This window comes from Triturus cristatus, chromosome 1_2 (assembly GCF_964204655.1).
Source record: "Triturus cristatus chromosome 1_2, aTriCri1.1, whole genome shotgun sequence".
Taxonomy (NCBI): domain Eukaryota; kingdom Metazoa; phylum Chordata; class Amphibia; order Caudata; family Salamandridae; genus Triturus; species Triturus cristatus.
In genome coordinates this window covers 755,187,264-755,203,702 of record NC_140580.1, presented here as the reverse complement: position 1 = coordinate 755,203,702, position 16,439 = coordinate 755,187,264, and the positions used below count along the sequence as shown (strand labels likewise).

Genomic DNA, 16,439 nt, shown 5'->3' with positions numbered 1-16,439 from the left:
AACCTGTTATTTGCAAGTTGCGTCATTAAGCAGAGCCGTTCCGAAAAGTTAGTAGATCTAAGTTGCGGCATTTGACGCCTCTTTTATACTAGGTCCCCTCCACTAGCGCTGGCAGTACGATACGTGATTTGCAACTTCCACTTTTTCTTCACTAACATGGAAGATGGACTAATGCGTACAACTTCAGCCTTTTCTATACGGCCAACGGCGGCCATTACTAAATAATGTTTATTTCAGCGTTTTGTATAGAAGTAAGCATCTACATCTGAGGCTTTATCGGATGTTGGTCAAATTAGAAGTGAAAGAACAGAAGCTAGTAAAATTAGAAATGAATAAACAGAAGTTAATGAAAAGACTATATACGTTTGTGTTATTAGATGAAAAAAAAAGATTTAAAAAAAATGTGAATTAGAAAATGAGAGTTTGTATGTTCTTATTACATTCAGACTAATGATCGGTGCCATGAATATTTCTTAAAACTTTTTTTTATGGATTTATAAAACATTTGGATACCATCAGCTTATATATCACAGAGCAACAAGGTAATGTCACAGTGAATGCCACAATTTTCATAAATCACAGTTATAGCATATATTGTTGTTTTTCTAAGTATCTCTCTAACATGTAATTCTCACTGCATGTGACATTGTATGGAAAGGCCATATAAATCAATGAACATACACCATTAGTTATCTGAAGTCCTAAAGCATGATGTGTTTACCAGTTCATATAATTATATACAATTTAGCATTTATTGTAATATACATGTAATATTGCTTTGTTATATAATATTCACATTAATCAAAAGAGTCCTGCATCTATATGTTACATTTTTTTCTATTTGTTTTGCATTTTAGGGAAAGTTGTTACCCATTATTAACTATACATAATCTGTCCAGGAAATCAGGTGTCACAAAAAACAAAAACCACATCTATTCTTTCAGGAAAATGTGTAATTCCCTATCGATATTAATTCCTCTTTCTACCGCACGGAGACGGATAATCCATTTTGCTTCAGATTTTCTAAGCCTTAGAGTTCTGTCACCTCCTCTGGCATCGATTTGAATCTCAGCGATGCCATGGAAGGTCAGACCTGTTAGGGTTCTATTCTGATGTTCAGAGTTGAAGTGTACCGCAAAGGGACAACTAGAGTCGTTATTTCTAATTGCCCTCATGTGTTCTTGGATTCTCTGCTTTAGCGGTCGTATTGTACTGCCGATGTAGATTTGACCACATATGCAGCGTATACAGTAAATGACGTATCTGGTGTTACAATTAATGAATTGGCGAATCTGATACAATATGTTGGTGTTATACTTAAATTCCTTCAATTTATTGCAAGCAAACTGGCACATGTTACATTGTCCACATTTAGAGAATCCGTCCGGTTTATTTGATAGCCAAGTCTTTTCAGTAGGTTTAGGAGGTAGATAGCTTGAACATAGGAAGTCTCTTAATGTTTTGCCTCTTCTATAAACTATACTGGGATTTGGTGAAACAAACTTCCTCATTGTGCTATCTAGATGTAGAAGATGCCAATGTTTTCTCACAATTTTATATATCTGATGACTGTGTACATTATAGTTAGTGACAAGACTGATCTTATCTCTGCCTTTCTTTTTTAGGTCTTGCGACCTGCGTTGCACTGCGCAGCAGTGCTCGCGCAGGCAAGAGTCCTTTTGTCCGGGGTTCAGAAATGGACCCTGGAATCACACACGCTTGTGCGTGTGCGTTTCCTTTTCAGCTCCCCCATTGGCCTTTGCGTGCGTCTTATTCTAAAAGACTGCACGCAATTGGCCTGAGGCGCGCGCATAGATCCTCCCATGGCCTATTGGTGTCTATTAGCTGCATCAAGCGCGTAATAGACATCAATAGGCCGTGGGAGGAGCTATGATCGTGCCCAAACACAGGCGTGACGCGCGCGCCACTTGTTTTTCTTTACTTTTGATATAAGCGCGGCACCTGCGCTTTACTTTTGATGTTATAAGTAAAGCGCGGGTGCCGCGATTATGCCAAAGGTAAAGAAATAGAAAAAAACATCTATTTCTTTGCTTTTGGTATAATCGCGGCACCTGCGCTTTACTTATAACATTAAAAGTAAAGCACGCGTGCCGCGATTATACCATAGGTAAAGAAATAGATTTTTTTTTCTATTTCTTTACATTTGGTATAATCGCGGCACCCGCGCTTTACTTTTAATGTTATAAGTAAAGCGCGGGTGCCGGGATTATACCAAAAGTAAAGGAATAGAAAAAAATCTATTTCTTTACTTTTAGTATAATCGCGGCACCCGTGCTTTACTTATAACATTAAAAGTAAAGCGCGGGTGCCGCGATTATACCGAAGGTAAAGCATTTGCAATGCAATAAGTCTTGCATTACTGAAAGTTTGAGCTATTGGCTTTGCAAATAATTATGCAACACCAATAACTCAAACTTTTAGTAATGCGAGACCTATTGCATTTCAAATGCTTGTTTTTGTAGTGTTGCATTTTTTTTAATATGGAATGTCTGGTCTTCTGTAAAATTCTCTTTCTCGAGTCTTTGAGAACACATGTAGAATATCCTCTACTGAGGAAGCGTGTTTCAAGATTTGTTAACTCTTGATTAAAAATATTGTCTTCACAGCAGTTTCTCCTAAGTCTGGTCATTTCTCCAAAAGGAATTGAATTGACCTGTGTCGAACGATGAGTGCTGGAGGCATGTAAAAGAGCATTGCATGCTGTGGGTTTCCTATATAGATGGGACATGATTCTATTGTCTTTGGCATAGATTACAACATCCAGAAATTCAATTTCGGTTTTGCTGTAATTGGATGTGAATTTTAAATTATAGGTGTTATTGTTAAGATATTCAGTCAGAGTCTCAAATTAATTGGCGCTACCTGCCCAAATGATAAAAATGTCGTCTATGTATTGTGCCCAATAGACTATAAGTCCTGTTAGTTCCGGAGGTCTCAGAAGCCATAGATGTTTGGCCTCAAATCTACCCATGTACAAATTAGCGTACGATGGGGAGGATTTTGCTCCCATGGCAACACCCATAGATTGTTTAAACCACGTGCCTTGGTGAATGAAAACAATGTTCTCTAAAGCTATCTTCGTAAAGTCAAGTAACTTCTCCGTTGTGTTCAAACAAAGTCGCATCTCTTTGATATAATGTATCTTTGAGTGCCTGTAATCCCTGATCTTGGGGGATGCTAGTATATAGAGAACAGACACCAAGAGTGGCAAAGGATAATTCCTGTGTCCACTCAATGTCCTCCAATTTGTTGAGTAGATCTCCAGTATTTTTGAGGTATGATGGCATGTTTTGAACTATTGGTTATAAGTAAATATCAACATATTCAGGCAAGCGTTCTGTGGGTGACCCAATCCTGGAAATAATTGGTCTCCCTGGAGGAAAATGTCCCGGCTTATGAATCTTAGGGAGTACATAGATGCAGGGTGCGCGAGGTGTTGAAACAAACAAATATTTATATTCTACATCCGAGATCATGCACTGTTGTTTCCAATGTGACAACCTAGATTCAATAAGTTTGGTAATGTCTGTCAGAGGATTGTTTGCGAGTCTGGTATATGCCATATCCTCTCTCAGTTGTCTGTCTATTTCTTGTACATAGTCATCATTATGCATGATGACTATGTTTCCCCCTTTATCTGCTTCCTTGATAACAATTTCTGGATTGTCAGATAAACATTTTAGAGATGAAAATGCTGCTTTAGTCATGTTATAAGACTGTTTTGTCGATATGCTAGTTAGTCTATCTTCAAAACAGTATAGTTCATGACTAACTACTTTGTAGAAAGAATCAATCAAATTATCAGCGGGCAGTGTTGGTGTAAATCTAGATTTTGGTCTTAGACCACTATCTATGTCCATATTTGTAGGGATGTTAAACTCAGCAAAGGTATCTATGAGAGTATGTGATGGGTCATCTATTGATAACAATACATGTACATCATGAACATCTCTTATTGTTCTATGGCATACTGATCTAGGAATAGAACAAGTAGTCACAGGCAATGGATTCTCATCAAAGAACTTTTTTAATTTCATTTGACGCACAAATTTGAATAAATCAATATGGAGTTTAACAAAGTCAGGCTGAGCTGTTGGACAAAAATGTAAGCCCGTAGTCAGAACATTTTTATCTTGCGATGACAATTGTATAGAGGACAGATTAACAATATTCACAGCATCAGATAATGTAGAGTTACAGGTTAGACTGTCGCAGAGTTCAGCATTTGTACGGGCACTCAGATCTTCGCACCCCGTGATGACGATCTGGTGTTGGTTGCACCCTCTCTTTGAATGCCTACAGCGTCTACCCCGCCTTGTTTTTTTGAAATGGGTTTGTTGTAGTTGTTTCTCGTCCCCTTTTGAAACCGAATAGAACCCTAAAAGGTCTGACCTTCCATGGCATCGTTGAGATTCAAATTGATGCCAGAGGAGGTGACAGAACTCTCAGGCTTAGAAAATCTGAAGCACAATGGATTATCCGTCTCCGTGCAGTAGAAAGAGAAATTAATATCGATAGGGAATTACACATTTTCCTGAAAGAATAGATGTGGTTTTTGTGACACCTGATTTCCTGCACAGATCATGTATAGTTAATAATGGGTAACATCTTTCCCTAAACTGCAAAACAACTAGAAAAAAATGTAACATATAGATGCAGGCATCTTTTGATTAATGTGAATATTATATAACAAAGCAATATTACATGTATATTACAATATATGCTAAATTGTATATCATTATATGTACTGGTAAACACATCATGCTTTAGGACTTCAGATAACTGATGGTGTATGTTCATTGATTTATATGGCCTTTCCATACAATGTCACATGCAGTGAGAACTACATGTTAGAGAGATACTTAGAAAAACAACAATATATGCTATAGCTGTGATTTATGATAATTGTGGCATTCACTGTGACATTACCTTATTGCTCTGTGATATATAAGCTGATGGTATCCAAATGTTTTATAAATCCATAAAAAAAGTTTAAAGAAATATTCATGGCACCGATCATTAGACTGAATGTAATAAGAACATACAAACTCTCATTTTCTAATTCAAATTTTTTTTCTTCATCTAATAACACCAACGCATATGGTCTTTTTACTAACTTCTGTTTATTCATTTCTAATTTTACTAGCTTCTGTTCTTTCACTTCTAATTTGCCCAACATCCGATAAAGCCTCAGATGTAGATGCTTACTTCTATACAAAACTCTGAAATAAACACTATTTAGTAATGGCCGCCGTTGGCCGTATAGAAAAGGCTGAAGTTGTACGCATTAGTCCATCTTCCATGTTAGTGAAGAAAAAGCGGAAGTTGCAAATCACGAATCGTAATGCCGGCGCTAGTGGAGGGGACCTAGTATGAATGAGGCACCAAGCGCCACAACTTAGATCTACTAACTTTTCGGAACGGCTCTGCTTAATGACGCAACTTGCAAATGACAGGTTAGTGCTTACGATTGAGGGAATACATCAAAATGCCTCTAATCGTAACTTTAGTCGGTATCGAACTTTATGATACCTTATTTTTTGGGGCATGACTTAATGCGTCGTGCATAGGATGTATCAATATCTCACTATACTTGACATGGGCCTTGTTTGCTCTACTATGCTTTTGCTCTCTAGAAATCGACATATATATAAATATAACTCGCTAACACTTTTAGGTCAATAGAATGAGTGGGACGGCAATTGGGAGAAAATGTGCAGCTTCTATATTTACATCATTTCGCAATTATAATACCAGTTACTAACATCAGGAGCTTTTTCTTCTCTCCCTAACTTTCAAGTTATAGCTTTCTCGTTATATTCATAAATGTATTACGCTTTAATTTTTCCTAATTGTGACAATATTTCTTCTATCATAGCCTGAGCTTCGCTGTTGAATACCTCAGTAAGTTCTCTTTCATACAAATCCTCTTTGTAAAAGAGTAGGATGAGACTATATTTAAAGGTGCCTTTTTTCATCTAACTCAAATACCTTGACGACTCTCTCTTGAATTACATATTTCAATGAGCTTCTGGTCAACTATAACTCAAAATAAGCTTTAATTTAAAACAGACTTTTGTCACTCTGGGATTAAGTACTAATGTGACCAATAATAGTGCGCCCATAGTGATGAGCTCTTTTAGCCTTGTGGTAAATTGGCTGCGATTAAATTAGCGTTAGCAGAATCCATCTGGTATTTAGAGGCTATCCTGTACATTTTGTGGAATCCATTTTGTATTTCTGGCAGCCATTTTGTTTTCCCTTGTGCTCTGTTTAAAGGACTGGCTATACTTAGACTCTGCTACTCTGCGCCTGCGCAGAAGAATCTAACTGTCCATACACATGTTTTTAGTCTGTAACTATCAGGTTGTTTCTACCAGAGTCAGCAACTGCTAGCTCCTCCTTTACTGTTGAATGTGCATTTCTGTATGACCATCTATGTATGTAACTCTTCTCATGTATACTTGTACCGCCCTCTTTTTGAGCCCCTGTGTGGGTATAAAAGACCCATGGTTCTTCTACTCTGTGTGCTACCTTCATTCAGCACCACAGGGTGCTGGGTGAATGTGGTTCCACTTCATGAAGGTTTATTAAACTTTGTATTTTCTATTCCAGTTTCTCTGCCAACTTCTTCTAATTGTCTGAGGACTCTGTGCAGAGAAGGGCGAACCCCTTGCACTGGGAGGCCTAGCTGAGGTCTCCTTACAACAAATTGGCGGCCCAACGTGGGGCTCATTGGTGACTCGGATGCCCAAAGGATTGGTCGCAACGAAGGATTGGAATCTCGCTCTGGACGCGATCGCTGCCCGATAAGACCCGAGTCTTGGCAACCACGGCGTTTTTCCAATCCTTCTGATCTGACCATCCAGGTGGCGCCGGTCCTCGACTGAGATCTCTTCTGTTGATTCGCCGTGCAGTGACCAATTGGTTGATTTTAGAACTTGGCAGTTGGAACCTGGACACCAAGTGATTGGTAAGTGTCTGTGGCACTTGCTGTTGGTTTTTTGATTTGGAGAAATGTTGTTGGCCAACTTGGTTTATTATGATATCTAGGTTGCAACCTATATAGGCAGGTAATGAGGAGAATTTTCTCTATCTGAATTGATTTGAACGGCACATCGTACTAAAGGTACCCTAAGTGCTACTTTGATTATAATACTGCATATTCTGCACTATTTTTGGCATGCCTGTTTTTAGCACACTTCATAGGAGGTGTAGCTCTCGTAGTGGTACCAATTTGAGAGTAAGATGCAGCACAACCGCCCCCCCCCGGAGGGGACGCCTAATAGGGTCTTTCTTCTATAATGTACAGCGCATTATGGAATAAATACACTCGTAAGGATCCTGAGTTGCGTTGGCCTATGTATGGGTCATTTGATTTACGAAAGATTGAGTATGTGGAACAATGTATGTTTAAGCGAAAGACTAGGCAAGAGATGTTTGATTGTGTACGAATGTGGGAGAAAAAAGTGCGTGAATGAATGAATATGTTGCTTTCTTGGATGTACCATTTCTTTTGTATATAATTAGCCGGCTCCCCTAGAGGGGATACTTAACTAGGTTTAGGTATATAAAAGTATTTCTTCTTTGGTGACTAGTACCACGAGGAACTAAATATGTACATAGAAAGGATCCTGGTCTGTGCACTTAGTAACATTCATAAGTGGTGAGATGCAGAGCGTTTTCCTGGTGTTCTGCCAGCCAAATCTAGTGAATATGACATGCAACTAGTATTTACAAATGGTTTGGTTTAAGTACAGTCTGTGGGCTGTCTTTTGTTTCTGTCTTAAGTGTTGATCTGTGGGTTAAATGTGTGTTTAAATGTTGTGGTTTGGTAAATTGTGTTTTGGATGTTGCTAGCACTGGAAATAGCGTGTGATTGAATGACTGTGAATATGTGAAAGAATTCTGAGAAGTGAAATTGTTAAGGAGTAAGTTTAATTTGGTCTCATCACCATCAATGAGTCGCAAATGGAAATTGAGAGGGGTGTAGCTAGAGAAAGAGCAACCCCTGTGATTTGATGACACCCTTAATGTACAAAAGTATTAATGAAAAGTAATTAGGGACCGGTTAAAAGTTTAGCTTGAGAAAATTGTGGGTATTTCGAATTTGCAAATTGTTCCTATGCAGCTTTGTGTTCTTGGTGGTTCAGTGAGCCAATGTTCTGGGTCCAGATGGTTGTAGGTTCTAATTTAAGCTGAACCTGCTAATCTGAGACTAGAAAATAAAATTATGACCCCTGAAAAGAAATTGTATATCAAAATTAATTTTTCCATAGGGAGAATTATTGCAGTTTAGAGATGGTTGTGACGACGTCTATCTTTGCGCAGCAGTTGGTTGGAACTTGTTCAAAATTACTAAATTCCACAGATATGATATTATCATTAGGCCTGGGCGGTAAATTCCGTTCCGTTCGCGGAATTTGCGAAATTTGGGTAATTTCGCGTTCCGCGGAGAACGCGAAATTGCAAAAAAATCTACGTTCCGCAACTTCGCGAAATTTTTTGCTTGTTCGCGTTCTCAAATGCGTGTTCGCGAGATATTTCACCCCGAGCACGCAAACAGCGATCGCGAACAGGAAAAAAGTAACGCGAACAAGCAATTCCGCGTGTTCGCGGAATTTCTGCATGTTCGCGGAGATTTTTTACCGTTTCGCGGAGATTTGCGTAACGCGATTATGCAAATTCCGCCCACCCCTAATTATCATTATCATGCTGTCAAAATGGCAGACAACACGTTATCAGTGTATGTCTAATTGGTATTGGAGATGAATACAAAAAAAAAAACAATTATGCAAGACTAAAATATGTGTCACCTGTGGTTAGCCATGGCTGCCCTTCTCTTATAGACAGGCAGCCGTCGGTCATATGTTTCCAAATTGGATATTATGGAACCATTATGATTTGTAGCCCATGCAAAAAGGTGACCTGAATTTTTCTAATATCGCACTAGCTAAATCCTGTTCTGTTTCCTTGGAAGTGTATAAGTATGCCTTTGATTCCTTAAAGGAAATCAGGTTTCCTTTTTCAATCAATCAATCAATCAGTGACACTTGTAAAGCGCGCTACATACCCGTAGGGTCTCAAGGCGCTGGGGGGGGGGGGGGGGTGCCGCTACTGCTCGAACAGCCAGGTCTTCAGCTTCTTCCTGAAGGAGAGGTGGTCTTGGGTCAGGCGCAGGTCGGACGGGAGGGAGTTCCAGGTCTTGGCGGCCAGGTAGGAGAAGGACCTTCCTCCTGTAGTTGCTCTGCGGATGCGGGGGACGGCGGCGAGGGCGTGGTTGGCTGATCGGAGGTGGCGTTTGGGAGCGTAGAAGTTGACTCGGTTGTTGAGGTAGCTCGGGCCTTGGTCGTGTAGGGCTTTGTGTGCGTGGGTGAGGAGGCGGAAGGTGATTCTCTTGTTGATGGGGAGCCAGTGAAGGTCTCTCAGATGTCCGGAGATGTGGCTGGATCGTGGGATGTCGAGGATGAGTCTGGCTGAGGCGTTTTGGATCCGCTGGAGTCTCTTCTGGAGCTTGGCGGTGGTCCCGGCGTAGAGGGCGTTGCCGTAGTCCAGTCGGCTGGTGACGAGGGCCTGGGTGACGGTCTTCCTGGTCTCTGTGGGGATCCACCAGAAGATCTTCCGTAGCATGCGTAGGATGTTGAAGCACGCCGAGGAGACGCTGTTGACTTGCCTGGTCATGGAGAGGGAGGAGTCCAGGATGAAGCCCAGGTTACGTGCATGGTCTGTCGGTTTGGGTGCGGTGCCCAGGGCGGGAGGCCACCAGGAGTCGTCCCAGGCGGAGGGAGAGGAGCCCAGGATGAGGACCTCCGTCTTGTCCGAGTTCAGTTTCAGGCGGCTGGTCGTCATCCATTCGGCTACCTCTTTCATCCCTTCGTGTAGGTTGGCTCTGGCGGCGGCGGGGTTGTTGGTCAGGGAGAGGATCAGCTGGGTGTCGTCGGCGTAGGAGATGATGCTGAGGTGGTGTTTGCGTACGATGGCCGCGAGGGGGCTCATGTAGACGTTGAAGAGGGTGGGGCTCAGGGATGATCCTTGGGGGACACCGCAGATGACTTCGGAGGCCTCTGACTTGTAAGGTGGTAGGCGGACTCGCTGTGTTCTTCCGTCGAGGAAGGAGATGATCCATTCCAGCGCCTTGTCCTGGATTCCGATGTTGCTGAGGCGCCGTATTAGGGTGCGGTGGCAGACCGTGTCGAATGCCGCGGAGAGGTCTAGGAGGATGAGGGCCGCTGTTTCTCCATTGTCCATCAGGGCTCGGATGTCATCGGTGGCGGCGATGAGGGCGGTCTCGGTGCTGTGTTTGGCTCGGAAGCCGGACTGTGAGGGGTCGAGGGATCCGTTCGTCTCGAGGAAGGCGGCCATCTGCTTGTTGACGGTCTTCTCGATGACTTTGGCTGGAAACGGGAGAAGCGAGATGGGGCGGTAATTCTTGAGGTCGGTGGGGTCCGCTGTTGGTTTCTTGAGTAGAGCGCTGAGTTCGGCGTGTTTCCAGCTCTCGGGGAAGATGGCGGTGTCGAAGGATGTGTTGATGATGTCTCGCAGGTGGGGTGCGATGACAGCGTCGGCCTTGTTGAAGATGTGGTGGGGGCAGGGGTCGGTTGGTGATCCGGAGTGGATGGAGTTCATCGTGCGGATGGTGTCTTCTGTGCTGATCGGGGTCCAGGCGTGGAGGGTGGTGGTGGGGGGGGCTGGCTGGTCGGTCGTGGTGTGCGTTGGTTGGTTGTTGAAACTGCTGTGTATGTCCGCGATCTTGTTGTGGAAGTATGAAGCCAGGGAGTTGCAGAGGTCTTGCGAAGGGGTGATGTCGTTGTTTCCCGCGTTGGGGTTGGAAAGCTCTTTCACGATGTTGAAGAGTTCCTTGCTGTTGTGTGCGTTGTTGCCCAACCGGTCCTTGAATGCTGTTCTCTTGGCGGCGCGGATCAGCTGGTGGTGTTTCCGGGTGGCAAGTTTGTAGGAGGTCCTGTTGTCCGGTGTCAGATCCCTTTTCCAGACTTTCTCGAGGGCTCGGCAGTTCTTCTTGGAGCTCTTGAGTTCGTCGGTGAACCATGGGGCCTTCTTGCTGCCGGGTCTGCTAGGCGGGGTCCTCAGCGGGGCGAGTTCGTCCGCGCAGTTGCTGATCCACTTCGTGATGTTATCGGCGGCCTGGCTGGGGTTCGCTGAGCTGGCAGGAGGGTGTTGGCTCAGGGAGGTGGCGAGCTGGTCTGCTGTGATCTTGTTCCAGCTTCTGCGGGCGGTGTGTTGCTGGTGTTGGTGGGTCGTTGTTCTCTTGAAGGTGAAGTGGACGCAGCTGTGGTCCGTCCATTGAAGCTCTGTGGCGTGGCTGAAGTCGATGTCTGTGCTGGATGAGAAGACGGCGTCGAGTGTGTGTCCGGCGAGGTGGGTGGGGGTGGACACCAGTTGCTTGAGTCCCAGGTTGGCGAGGTTGTCGAGCAGGGTGCTGGTGTTGTGGTCGTTGTTGTTCTCCAGATGGAAGTTGAGGTCTCCCAGGAGGATGTAGTCAGCGGAGGGGAGGGCGTGCGGGCTGACGAAGTCGGCGATGTCGTCGCTGAATTGCGTGCGTGGTCCAGGGGGTCGGTAGATCAGGGTGCCTCTGAGGGTGGTGTTCGGGTTGGTGTGGATCTGGAAATGCAGGTGTTCGGCGCTGGTCAGGGTGTTGTCGGTGCTGGTCGTGAGGCGGATGGTGTTCCTGTGGATGATGGCGATGCCTCCTCCCATCTGGTTGGCGTTTCGGTCCCTCCGGACGATCTTGTAGCCCTCTGGGATGGCGATGGCGATGTCGGGAGCTGAGGAGGCGTTCATCCAGGTCTCCGTGAGGAAGGCAACGTCTGGGGCTGTGGTGTCGAGGAGGTTCCAGAGTTCGATGGCGTGTCTGTGGACGGAGCGGGTGTTGAGGAGGATGCACTTGAGGTGGGTGCTGCTGGAGTTCGACTTGGCGGGTGCTGGTGCGGGGCTGGTCCGGCTGCAGGAGAACTTGCAGGCGTGGCAGCTGAATGGTCCGTGGGTGCGTCTTGGAGTGGCTTGGTGGCATTCTGGGTGTCTGCCGGTGTTGAGAGCGGTGAGGGTGGCGGCTGAGTACGTCAGGCGGGTCGGTCGGGCTCTACGGGGGCCAGGGGTCCTGGCACTGGGCGCGGTCCAGGCGCGGACGGGCGCAGACGGGCTTACCTTTGGCGCGCCTTCGGCGCACAATCGGCGCGCCCGCTGCGCGTGACCGCTGCGCGTTCGCACGGTCGCCATTTAAGGCGAAGTGCGCGGGTGGGCGGGGCAGCTGGGAGGCGGGAGCGGGGAGGGTTACAGAAGAAAAAGGGGCGGGGACAAGCGGCGGTGGCGGGAAGGGAGGGCGGGGGGCGGAGCGGTAGGCGGACAACCAGGAAGGAGGGTACACACGATACAATACTGAACAGGCACAAAATAGCGACAAAAACGGGGAAAAGCAGAGAAAACAACAGATCAGTGAGACAAGCACAAATACCTGACAAAACAACCAAAACAAGGGGAAAAAGTGCTCGCAGCGGCGGCAGCCGGCGAACGAGGCAAAAACGAGGCAGCAGCGAGGCAAGGGGCACACGCAGCAGCTGGTGGCCGTGCGGCGCGGGGGTGTCCCACAAGTGGGTCACACTCACCTGCGTCGCACGGTCGCCATTTAAGGCCAAGTGCGCGGGTGGGCGGGGCAGCTGGGAGGCGGGAGCGGGGAGGGTTACAGAAGAAAAAGGGGCGGGGACAAGCGGCGGTGGCGGGAAGGGAGGGCGGGGGGCGGAGCGGTAGGCGGACAACCAGGAAGGAGGGTACACACGATACAATACTGAACAGGCACAAAATAGCGACAAAAACGGGGAAAAGCAGAGAAAACAACAGATCAGTGAGACAAGCACAAATACCTGACAAAACAACCAAAACAAGGGGAAAAAGTGCTCGCAGCGGCGGCAGCCGGCGAACGAGGCAAAAACGAGGCAGCAGCGAGGCAAGGGGCACACGCAGCAGCTGGTGGCCGTGCGGCGCGGGGGTGTCCCACAAGTGGGTCACACTCACCTGCGTCGCACGGTCGCCATTTAAGGCCAAGTGCGCGGGTGGGCGGGGCAGCTGGGAGGCGGGAGCGGGGAGGGTTACAGAAGAAAAAGGGGCGGGGACAAGCGGCGGTGGCGGGAAGGGAGGGCGGGGGGCGGAGCGGTAGGCGGACAACCAGGAAGGAGGGTACACACGATACAATACTGAACAGGCACAAAATAGCGACAAAAACGGGGAAAAGCAGAGAAAACAACAGATCAGTGAGACAAGCACAAATACCTGACAAAACAACCAAAACAAGGGGAAAAAGTGCTCGCAGCGGCGGCAGCCGGCGAACGAGGCAAAAACGAGGCAGCAGCGAGGCAAGGGGCACACGCAGCAGCTGGTGGCCGTGCGGCGCGGGGGTGTCCCATCTTTATATGGGGATAAAAGGCCTCAAACAACGAAATTGTGTGTTTTACAATAGATTAAATTAAGATACAAAATGTCACAGCATTTATCCTTCTTTATTAGGTATTAAAAGGCATTCACATTATACAGCACGACAGATTTGTGTTGGCTTGAAAGGTTGACTTGAAAGGCGTGTGCATTCGTGCATTCGACGCCTTTACGTGTCAAACAGCTGTGTCAGCAAGACTATTTCTATTTCGGACTCCGGCCACAGAGAACAGCTGAAGTCAAACACGGCGTAAAATGCGGCATTTCAGACTGCTGTTTTAAAAGTTAGAAATATAGTTTCATTATTTTTGATAAACAGAGGACAGATTGACAGTAGGGATTTATTTTCTCAATGCCTTTTTAAATAAGGATAAGAGTGGTTTTTGATATTAAATAATAATGACTGTCTTTTATAAGTGGCGCAGACTTTCAAGTTAAGTTTCTGTTCTTAGGGCTGTGAATGACTGTGTTTAAATATGATAGGCAAGGGATGCAGCTCGCTTTTCATATGTAGACTCATCAAAATGATTTGATTTATTAAAAAAAAAATATATATTTTGATTATATAAAAAATGTTATTTCAAATAGGTGCATTAAATTCGTTTTTTAATATTTATAATGCCTAATAATGATACTGTGACCTCCTAGCCTCCAAACTGAATTTAAGCCATGCTATACAGCAATAGGGGGTCACTTACATGTGAAATGTCACTTTACCCAGGCGTACAAAACTCATTTTTATAAGGGTATACATTATACATTTCTGATGTCACATCTCTGGGATATGTAGAGGACATTCTGGGGATGACTATTATGCAAAAACATTGTAGGATATTCATTTTTAAGTGCCCTAAACATCAAAGTCGAAATTGAGTAAAATTCACTATTTAAATGAGGTTTCTCCAGTCAGATCAGCTTTTAAACTGCCTTAGGCTACAGTAAATGCACATATGTAAGCATAGAATGAATAGCTGACCTCTATACTGCTAGACAAGCACTCGGCACACTGCTTACAATTATAAATATGTACAAAAATTGGCAGAATTTATTAAGCTTACCTCTGAATTGCTGGTAGACAGGATTGGAGTGGGTTTGTTGTTCAGCCTTCGGTCTCTAGGGTCACTTTGACTTGGGAGCACCGCATGAAAACCTTGCATGGACGATGGGACAGCTGCATAGGTTAAAGGCCGAACTCCTACATTTAGAAGCCTGGCAGGGCTCAGCGCAATATGTGTCTTGACATTTCGACATTTGAAAGACGAAATGGCAGGGCAGGGAAAGAAAGAGGTTTTGCTTACCTTTTTTTTGTTTTGGCAAAAGCAAGTTTTTGTGCACTCAATGAACATAGTATAATGGTATATGTGACCTCTTTTAAAAGACAATGGCTCTGCCATATATATAGCACTAATGCTTTTAGGGCTGAATTAAGGCAGCAATGGGATTTAGTTTGAATTCATGTGCCCTCGTGTTACACTTGTACATTTGCTAAAGGAATATGTTCTTTAGCTAGCTGAAATGTGCTATTTATTTATTTATTTTTCACATTTATAAAGCGCACTGTTACCCGGAGGTGTCCTGGCGCTGATTGTCAATAGTGTGTATGGGCGGAGGGATTAATGTGTGAAGAGCCATGTCTTCAACGCTCTCCTAAAGGAAAGGAGGTCCGGCAATTGTCTGAGGTTCAGCGGCAGTGCGTTCCAAGCCTTTGCTGCACCTAGGGAAAAGCTCCTACCTCCCCAACGAGCTTTCCTGACTCTGGGGACAACTACCAGACCCTGATCAGCTGACCTCAGCAATCTAGTCGGTTTATGCCATTGGAAAAGTCGGGTCATGCAGTGGGGCCCTAGGCCATACAGAGTTTGTTTATGCCCAGTTGCTACAAATTGGGGTTGATAGTGTTGACAGAATGAAACCTGTTACAGGTTTCCTACTGTCAAAACTGGGGAGAGGAGGCTAGCTCCTCTACAAATTAAGGGTAGGCAAATATATGTTTTCTCTCTCTTTTTCTCAATTTCTTTTAAGCTTGTCTAAACTGTCTGTGAAATAGCCATGAGACATTTAATTGGCTATTCAGTAATACTGTTTTAAACATTATTAGCATTAATAAAATGAATAAATATATTTTGCTATGTTACTACCCACCCTCTCTGATGAAATTATGAAAGGATGAGTAGTCTAGATTGCTGTTTCCTTATTTGATCTTTAAGGGGAACTAGCTGTGGGTAGTTTTTATTCTAAAATTCTCAGGTGATAACACCACTATTGTTTGTTATTCTCATGCTACATACAGTTTTTTCAAGGGCATTGCTAGTTTTTATTAGCTAGTCTGTGTAAATAAACTGACAGTCCTTACTAGAGCTGATGTTGCATAGTTTGGATTGTGAAAAATAGAATGCAGAGAAGATGCCCATGCGATCCTTAGCAAACATTTTTGAGGAAAATATTGTTTTATAGGAGTCTGTTAGTCACAAGATGTTCCGCTGGAGAACATGTACCCATTATGTTGAAGTTTTTAGTTCTTTATGTAATAGGAATCCTTGTTAAATTAGCAGTGTTAGATTTTCCTGTTGCTCCTATAACATGAGAGCATGGTCCTAAGTATACAATGTAGGTGCTTTTATTAAGAGAAATCATTTTAGAAGTGTCTGCAGTCCTGTACAAGTAATGCAAAGTCTATGAGTAAAAGTGTAGAACATTTCCTTTTTTCTTGAGGGTCTTTAGATGATTAATATATGAATATACAGATGCAAGGATTTGGAGTATGTCTGTATTGTTTTTCTCTTTTCCTCAGAAATTGGTAAATGAACACAGACTTCCTTGACTGCTTGGGATTGGGTGACGTATTACTCTTGTCAGTTCACCAAAGAGTTCCTTTTATACTTGCCAATAGGTCCAGGCTGTTGTTTTATTTACTCTCACATAGATGAAAGTGGTTCCAGGGTGCCTTGTTAATATATGGGGCATCCCTGGACTAGGAA

The 16,439-nt window shown here is 44.4% G+C and overlaps 1 protein-coding gene across 4 annotated transcripts in view; it reads left to right on the top strand.

Moving 5' to 3' along the window:
- Positions 1-16,439, top strand: part of LOC146867949 (uncharacterized) — a 507,623-nt gene that overhangs the window by 206,875 nt on the left and 284,309 nt on the right. The window lies entirely within an intron of this gene.